Source organism: Saccopteryx bilineata, chromosome 12 (assembly GCF_036850765.1).
Source record: "Saccopteryx bilineata isolate mSacBil1 chromosome 12, mSacBil1_pri_phased_curated, whole genome shotgun sequence".
NCBI classification, from domain to species: domain Eukaryota; kingdom Metazoa; phylum Chordata; class Mammalia; order Chiroptera; family Emballonuridae; genus Saccopteryx; species Saccopteryx bilineata.
The window spans coordinates 18,800,822-18,808,673 of record NC_089501.1 but is presented as its reverse complement, the minus strand read 5'-3'; the positions used below and the strand labels follow the sequence as shown (position 1 = coordinate 18,808,673).

Sequence of the window (7,852 nt, the reverse complement as noted above, 5' to 3'; positions counted from 1 at the left end):
ATTTATACATATTTACATATAAATTAAACTATACTCTTTTCTATGATATTGCCTTTGTAACTTTCTATAATTAAGAAAGTAATACTATTCACAGTGAAGACTTAGAAAATATCAAAATGCACAAAGAGAAAATGTTGTTCATAATTTGCAGCCTAGAAATACAAATATTAATTTTGGGTGCATTTTCTGCAAACATTTGATAAGAGGCATCATAATTTGTATACGGCTTTTATCCTGGTCTACTTTTCACACTTGATACTGTATTGTGAGTACGTTTCTTTGTTGTTAGACCTTTTTTAGAAAATATTGTTAATAGCCATATACTGTTTCCTTTGAAAACAGTACAGTAATATTTATGCTTATCTTTCTGCATATTAGGCATTTGAATAATGTGTAAAATTTTTAAGATTATATACACTGCTGTAAAAAAACATTGCTATAATAAAGTAGATACCAGATGAGCCTATTCTAAGTTATGAATTATTGTTTAATTTAATCTTCTTTTTGGTTAAAGAAAAAATTTCATAATCAATATCACTCATAAGAATGTCATACAAAACTTGATTGCTGTGGACTTGCACTTATGTTTACGTTCTTATCTTGAATGTACAGCGTATGGGTGTTGCTGCCATCCACAGGAAGCAGCCCTCAGAGTGAAAACAAGTGTCAAGAAAGAAGAAGTATCAAGAAGAGGAAGCACAAGAAGGCGGCTTCAGGAGGCACCATCTGGCCGCTCAGTAGAAGCAGACGGTGTGCAGGAAGGGCTGGCTGCCCCTCTCCTTGAACTCCTGCGTCGTTCATTGATCTTGCTCTCTATGTCCTCTGTGCGCAGAATGCACTGGCAGAGCGCACAGAGAGGAACACCCCAGGTTTCTTTGTGATTGTTCTGGGTGTTCACTTTGATCATATGCACTGATTGGCGAGTCTCCTGCTCTCTGGAATTCAGATCTTACACCACCTGGTCCTACACTTTCCCTTCACAGGTGAGGATCAGGTCTAACAGGTCTTTGCAATTCTGGGAACTTTCTAACTGGGGCTTGATTTGCTTATTTCTGTCCAATATGTACAAAATGTGATTCTGTATGTAGTGTGCTTTGTGCTCCCTAAGGAGATTATTGTACATCTGGTCATATGTGGTTTTGAAATCGTATACATTGGGTTTGTCAGAGACTGGTCCTGGATGCTTGACGTGAGTCCGTGTTCCAAAACCAAACTTTGTCCCCCTTTGCTGAGGATGTTGTGCACCCCCTTGCTTACGTCTGGCTGCTCGAGCAGACCACAGCCACCGCAGCAGGGACCAGAGCATGGGGATGGCTGCATGGCTGCTCTCTCCCTCTTTGGGACTCCTACCCAGACGCAATGCTTACACACCAAATAGGTACATGTTTTAAGCGCCAATTCTATCAGACTTTTTTATTTCTCTTTTGTACTTGTAAAGTTTTAAAATTTAAATATTAGAAGAATATTTCTTTATAAATATTAGGTGAATCTTCTTTACAAATTATTTTTATTTTATATAGTTTAGGTAGTTATCTTTATATTTATCACATACAAAAAGCATATGGAAGCCCTGGCTGGTTGGTTCAGTGGTCGAGTGTCGGCCTGGCGTGCAGAAGTCCTGGGTTCGATTCCCGGCCAGGGCACAAAGGAGAGGTGCCCATCTGCTTCTCCACCCCTCCCCCTCTCCTTCCTCTCTGTCTCTCTCTTCCCCTCCTGCAGCCGAGGCTCCATTGGAGCAAAGTTTGCCAGGGCGCTGAGGATGGCTCTGTGGCCTCTGCCTCAGGCGCTAGAATGGCTCTGGTTGCAACAGAGCGATGCCCCAGATGGGCAGAGCATCGCCCCCTGATGGGCATGCCGGATGGATCCCGGTCGGGCGCATGAGGGAGTCTGTCTGACTGCCTCCCCGTTTCCAACTTCAGAAAAATACAAAAAAAAAAAAAAAAAAAAAAAGCATATGGAACAATATAACTACACATCGCTCCAAGGTAACTTAAAAGATAAATACCAACATCACTGAAGCCTTCTATGTAACTCTCCCAGTAACAGTCCTTCTCTCTTCATCTATTCTGACAGTTGGTTTGGTGGCATAAGGAGCCCACAGTGGCTGGTTGTTGGTCTCAGCAACCAGTTCAGTAAAACCATTCCTGTGTCCCCTAGTGGAAATATTCCTTTCTTAGAAACTAGGACCTTTAAACCAGCAGAAATAAGAAGTTGCAGAGATAAAAAGCAAAAAGTGCTGATAAAAGACCACTCACTCCTATTTCTACCCTTTGAATCCTACTTGATTTTATCTCTTCACAGATTGGACATTCAGCAATAGCTAAGGCCAGATCAACTTTGTGTTGTTGAAATCATACAAAACCTTCATTCTTGTTTCCATGGTTACTTTCTGTGTTCATCTGGGAAAGACAGTAGCTGGGGAATGATAGTGACATGTCCACAGAAAAGCAACTTTTTTTTTATTACTAAAATCTTCCTTTGTTGATGTTACTTTCTGGTGAGCATTAATATAGATCATAAGTCACTTCATATTCTACACAGTCAGAGAGGTCTATCTATATATCTCTTACACAGACTGTCTTGTGACCTATTTTCTGATTGTGTTCAAGTCCCTCAGCACTGCATTGGATCACGGTAGATCTGTGTCTCTGGTCATCTCTTCTTCCAGGCAAAAATGAACAACCACATACATTGCTGTAAGTTCTTCCCATTGGAAGGCTTTCCCTGACTACCATCCTCTAAGGCTATCCCTGAGTGGAGTTGTAGTCCTGCAGCTTTCCATGTTAGAGTGGTAGCAGCATATTGGGCAGAGCCACCTATAAACCATACCCCAAGTTCTGTTCTTCCTTAGTCAGTTGGTCATAGGGACCTCTTCATTAGGCCATAGGCACACGTTGAGATGGAGGAAACAACTGGGCAGAAATATGGACCATGAGCATCTGTGACTCTTGCTCATACACTAATTTGTGCTTTCAGGACCTGCTTGAGCCTGATCTCTACATACCACTTTCAGTTGATGATAAAGCGCTACTGTATAGGCCCAACATCTTGGCTTGATGCCAAACATTTAGTTCATGAAGAGAAGTCTGTGATTTGGTAATTTAGTGGCCCATGATCAAGCTGTTAGGTATTTGTGGCTTGTATAACATCAAACCAAAAGCTGCTTTTCAAATGAAGGAAAGTTTTATGCAGATAAGGCAAAACTTTGCTTCAGAATTGTTCAATTTCTCTTCTATAATTCACATGTAGGGATCTGCCAAAGGTTCTGTACCACATCCCTGTCTGTGTCTGCCACTTCAAGAACCATCAGAGCTGTTGTTCAGTCATATGGCCTAAGCTGTGGAGCAGCTTGTATGGAAACCTGGACCTGACACAAAGCTTGCTCTTTCTCTGACCCTACTCAAAACTGGCTGCTTTGGAGATATTTGGTTAATAGGTTGGAATAGAATGGCCCAATGAGATATATGTTGCCTCCAACAATCCAAAGAGACCCACGGGTGTTTGCCTCTTTTTTAGTGTTACATGAGGTAAGATGCAGTCACTTGTCCTTCATCTTCCTTCCAAATTAGAGGAGGGGAGATAAAGAGATAGACTCCCACATGCAACCCAAATGGGGTCCACCCAGCAACCCCCATCTGGGGCCAGTGCTCTACCCCAGATGCTCGCAACCATGCTCGCAACCAAGCAATTTTTAACACCTGAGGTGGAGGCTCCACAGAGCCATCTTCAGCATCAGGGGCCAATGCACACAAATCAATCAAGCCACAGTTGCAGGAGGGGAAGAGAGAAAGGAGAGAAAGAGAAGGGGTAGAGGAGATGGAGAAGCAGATGGCCGCTTCTATGTGCCTTGACTGGGAATTGAACCCAGGACATCCACACACTGAGCCAATGCTCTACCACTGAGCCAACCGGCCAGGGTCTGTCCATCTTTTAAAAGGTGTGTCAGCATACCCCAGACCACCAGACCTTTAAAATTTTTACCAATGGGAAAAGGCTCAAAACTTGTGTGTGGTATTTCAGTGTTATACATAATCCTACATTTCCAATGTGGTGAGGTTTTCTCTTGCATGTTATGATGAGACTTCCCTCCTCAAAAGTATCATAACTAATAAGAAAGAGCCAAATGATAGTAAACAGGATCTTCAAACAAATTATGAATAATGTGAAAGAAAGCAGAACACTAAGATAAGAAATGGAACCAGAAGCTCAAGTCCTAATGGCAATTTGAAGGGAAAAAAAGGGCCTGCCAGGTAGGAAACCATAAAATTATTATATGAAATTATTCCCCACTTCATACCCCAACCTTCATCAAAAGGAGAATGCCACATTCAGGAATAATTCTGCAGGTCCTTTATCTTCCTCACTTTTAGCACTTGGTATCTCCTCTACATTCATCCTAGATGCTGAGTTTTATCCATTACCTCTGCCACAATCTATCAGGTTCCAATGGCTCACTGCTGCATACAAGATAATAATAAAAAAAACACTGAAAACCAAAAGGCTCTTTCAGATATGACCCCCAACTCTCCTTCCAGCCTCAGTTCCTTATACAACCTATTCTCAAGCCATGCTGAATTCCTCTTTTCCTATAAGGTGTTGTATGTTTTAATAACTTTTAGTTTTGCACACACTGGTCCCTCTCCTAGGAATGACCTCCCTCCTCTTATTCTAAATTGCTCAATTCATCCACAGTACTCAACTCAAATATCATTTCTTGATTTCCCTGATTCTCTCAAACAAGTGGATTAGTCCCATCTCTAGGTTCCTCTCAGCATTTGACTCATAATTGTTAGAGAGAACACACAGAAAATTGTTATTTTTCTATTTATATATGCCTCTCATTGAATAGAATATAGGAAGAGCATAATAAATACTTGCTCAATAAATTAATGGATAGATTTGTTACCTTCTGGTTTGCCCAGATCATCCAGTGTTCACCTGCAATTTGCTGTTGATTCTTTTTTCAATATTTAAGGGGAAATTTTATTTTTTGAAAATAATTATGTAGGCAATTCTCTAATGTCAATAACAGAATGGTTCTTTGAATTGATTTGTTTAAAGGTCACTTAGAAAAGTATGGTATTTAGTGTTTAATACCATAAACACTAAAATCATTGATTTTTTTTTTTTTGGTGGCCTAGCCTTGCATGAATCTCTATGTAAAAAAGAGAAAGAATTGATCAGTTAATGACAATGTTGACCTTCTTACAGTTTACTCTTTCAAAGTTATGGACTTATCCCAGAATAGTAGACAGAGCTCTCCATTAAAGACCAGTTTTCTGATACAGTGACTGTGTGACCTTTGATAGATAACCACCTCTACTGCTCAGTTATCTTTGTACTGTAAAATAAAGATAATAATTCTTGTCTATCTTACGGGTTGCTTAAAAATGTCAGTTTTTTAAGTGAGTACAAGCAGTAGTCAAATGCAAGTATTAAGAGTATTTTGTGTGCTTAATAAACATATCGGTACATTTAGTGAGTCATTCCCAAGGCAATGTACGTACGCTAAGACTTTTTTAACCTCATATCTCCAACAACCTGCACAATGTTTGAACAAAATAGGGTCCTAATTAACATATACTTAAATATCTGCATTTCAAAAAAGATCATTGAGAGAGTATTTGGAAAATTCAAGAATCTTTGCTTCAAAAATTGGATTTATTCTTTTCTGTTATTATTGTTGTTAATATCTTACTTTCATCCCAAAAAAATCAAGTAGTCAATAGTCATAGTAGTGTGATGCAGCAGTCTTCATGTCAAGGTAAATTCCTGTTCAAGTATATTTCAGGTCAGTACTATCTAATTTTAAATTGGTAAATCTAAGGAATCTATGACATGCTAAACTCTGAATTTTTTTTTGAGAGCTACAGAATATCCATTACACCTGTTGACTTATATGTCAACATTCATCAGAATACTGCAATACACTGATAATTTGTTCTCCCTAAATTAAAAGTGTCATTTTACTCCAACTATAAATTTGAATTGTCATTTGTCCCGATCTTATGGGTTGTGAAGAACTCAGAGTTCAAGCTCGCCTGACAGCTACTTTGAAATGGCAGGGCAGTGCACGTGAAATTTCAGACACAGCATGGAAGTAAGGCTGCATGTCCAGAGAGCATCAAGCCTACCATTTAACATTTTCCCCTCTCCTAAAACCTCAACTTCATGTTGCTTTGTATTCATAGTTCAATTCTCTATGGAAGGAACTGTAAATTAGATTTCTAAAAAATTAAACACATTCATTAATTTCCCAAAGGTTATTCAGTTCTTAATATATGACAAAAGGGCAATGTGCTAGGTCTGGTGATAGAAAGATAATGGGTTTACTGTTTATTCAAGGAGACAGACCTGTGAATGGCTTGTGCCCTAAGGAAGCAAGAAGTAAAAACAACTAATTTCAAGAGAGAGGAAGGAAGGGTCAGGGAAGGCTTTTTAGAAATGGTAGCACTGTGCAATGCTGAGAGATGACTATGCTGATGAGTTAAGCTATTGCTGGAGTGTGGAAACAGTATGCAGGAGTACTAGTCTACTTTATGAACTCTGAAAACTACGGGTAAATTAGTATTCTTGGAAAAAATAAATGAGTGTTTAGAGATGGACAGCAGAGCACACAACAGTCAGCATAGCCCCAGAATAATCGGATAGATGGTCAGGCATATGGAGAAGAGCACTGCATACCACACTAATATCCTGGGGGGCGACAGACAGTGTCCCTGGGCTTGAAGTACAGGCTCAAAGGGACTGTAGCAGTCAGGTCTGAATCATAGTAGTTTGAATGGGGATAGATTACTATAAAGAATTACTAACTGTAACAGGTGATTGCAGTAACCAGGGGCTAGCTAGCAAAAAGTAAAAAGGACTCTAGAGAATACAGGAATTAACAGATTTAAGGAGTAGTCACTACCTTAAATGGAGAAGAAAGCTCAAATATTCTCAAAGTAGTAAGAGATACACAGGGACATTTGGGAGACAAAAAAAGAACATGATAAAAAGGATGATGGCACAGATAAAAAATTCAATAGTAATGATGGAAGCTAATGTCAAGGAAATCATCCAGAAACCAGAGTACAAAGACAAAGAGATGGAAAATAAGAACAATCCCAATAGCTACAATATTTGAATCACAGAAGCTTCAAAAGAAAAATGGATAAAACAGTCATCAGGGAATCATCAATAAAATAATTTAAGATCATTTCCCAGCACTGAAAAATAAAAGTTTCCAGTACCTACCAAGTAACAGCAAAAAAAAAAAAAAAAAGAAAGAAAAAGAAAAAGGTAAATCCATCTAACAGGTACTAGTGAAATTTCAAGATAACAGAGATAAAATTCAAGAGACAACAAAGAAGGCAAGATAGATGCATGCAAAAATGAGGAACCAAAATGTGATATCTTACCAGTAACACTTTTCTCTAGAAGACAGTGGAGCAGCACTTTCAAAATTATGAAGAAATCTTTCAATGTAGAAATCAATGCCAGTCTAACAGTGTTATGGTAAAATAAAGATATTTTCAGATATACAAATTCTCAAATATTATATTTTCCATGCACCCTTTCTTGGAAAATAGAGGAGGATATACTCCGATAAAACGAGGGAAGAAGTAAGAAAGAAGAAAAGAGAGAATCAAGAAAACAAGACACCCATATTAGAAGAAAATCAAGAGAATTCTAGTATGACCAAAAAGTGAAGTTTCTGGACATGTGCTCTGCAATTTCCCTAAAAAGCAGTCAGTTCAAACAGAAAATTAATGGAAGTCTCCAGATGGAACTTCATAAAAAAATAATTGGAACTGATAGATGATCTGAGAAGAATAATCTTGGAGGGAAATGATACTGAAAGGCCATTGTT

The 7,852-nt window shown here is 38.7% G+C and overlaps 1 pseudogene; it reads right to left on the bottom strand.

The window, feature by feature from the left end:
• Positions 1-623: 623 nt before the first annotated feature.
• On the bottom strand, positions 624-3,307 carry LOC136316043 (RNA polymerase II subunit A C-terminal domain phosphatase SSU72 pseudogene; annotated as a pseudogene).
• Between the last annotated feature and the right edge of the window lie 4,545 nt (positions 3,308-7,852).